This window comes from Chinchilla lanigera, unplaced genomic scaffold, assembly GCF_000276665.1.
Source record: "Chinchilla lanigera isolate Chin_1 unplaced genomic scaffold, ChiLan1.0 scaffold00069, whole genome shotgun sequence".
Lineage (NCBI taxonomy): Eukaryota > Metazoa > Chordata > Mammalia > Rodentia > Chinchillidae > Chinchilla > Chinchilla lanigera.
In genome coordinates, this window is record NW_004955470.1 from 3,795,413 (window position 1) to 3,796,782 (window position 1,370).

General features: G+C 39.2%; 1 long non-coding RNA gene across 1 annotated transcript in view; it reads left to right on the top strand.

The window, feature by feature from the left end:
* LOC102015308 overlaps nucleotides 1-1,370 on the top strand; it is a 5,984-nt gene extending 4,614 nt beyond the window's left edge. The window contains exon 4 of the long non-coding RNA XR_263468.2: nucleotides 964-1,370. This is a non-coding gene — a long non-coding RNA (uncharacterized LOC102015308). The remainder of the gene's footprint in view (nucleotides 1-963) is intronic.

Sequence of the window (1,370 nt, forward strand, 5' to 3'; positions counted from 1 at the left end):
CATGGTGAGTTCAAGGCCAGCCTGAATTACATAGTGAAACCTTGTCTCAAAAACTTTTAAAACTTGTAAGCCGGACGTGGTGGTGTACACCTGTAATCCCAGCACTGGGGAGGCTGAGGCAGGAGGATCATTGCAAGTTTGAGACCAGCCTGGGCTACAAAGTGGGCTCAAGGCCAGCCTGAACTGCATAGCAAGACACTGTCTCCAAAAGAGAAAATTTAAAAGTTGTAAAATATACTGACATTTTAAAATGTTTAAATTGCCTTTTATTATTTAAATTGTATTCTGACTCGGCATGGTGGCATGTGCCTGTAATCCCATCACTTGGGACACAGGCAGGAGCATCGCCATGAGTTTGAGGCCAATCTGGAGTACATAGCAAGACTCTAAATAACTAATTAATTAATGTTTTTTTTTTTTGGTACCGAGAATCGAACTCACAGCGTCGCACTTGCCAGGCAGGTGCTGTGCTGCTGAGCTAAACCCCAGCCCCCACTAATTAATATATGTACATAATAATTTCTGGGTACAAGCTCTTTGTCATAATTTTCTTAATCATACCTTTTTTTTTTGGTACCAGGAATTAATCATATCCTTCAAAGAAAACAAATATGGGCTGGGGATATAGTTCAGCAGCATAACCACTTGCCTGGCAAGCCTGAGGTCATGAATTCAATTCCCAGTACCAAATGGGGTTCTTTTTTTCCTACATAGATGTCCAAGTATTCTAGGACCATTTGTTGACCTATCACTCTCCCCTCTCCCCATTAAATGCCTTCACACCTTTTTTGAAACTCCGTTGCTCACCTCTTTCCAATATAAAGTTTAGAATTTTATTTATTTATTTATTTAATTTTTGGTACTGGGTATCAAACTGCTGACCTTGCTTTTGTCGGGTAGGTGCTTGTGCCACTGAGCTCTACCCCCAGCCCTAAAGTTTAGAATTGACTTACTAATTTTTAGGAAAAGAAGAAGAGCTTGATGGAATTTGGGTTGGGAATGCATCGGCTCTTTAGATTACCTGGGGAAGAATTGATGTCCCAACAATACGGAGTCTTCCCAGTCCATGGGCATGGTACAGTATATCTCCCCACTGATTCTCTTGCCATTTAATTTCTCTCAATTTTCTTTTAGCTTTCACTGTGCAAGTCTTACAAATATTTTGTTAAACTTACCCTAGGTATTTTTTCTGATTCTAACAGTGGAAAATATTTTAAAATTTCAAATGCAGTTGTTTTTATATCAGACTTTGTGCCCTGCAATTTTGCTAAACTTCTTAGTTCTAATAGCTTATTATTACGGATTCTTTAGAAGGTTTTACATCCACAGTCATGTAGTCTGCAAATAAAGACAGCCGTACTTCTTCCTGA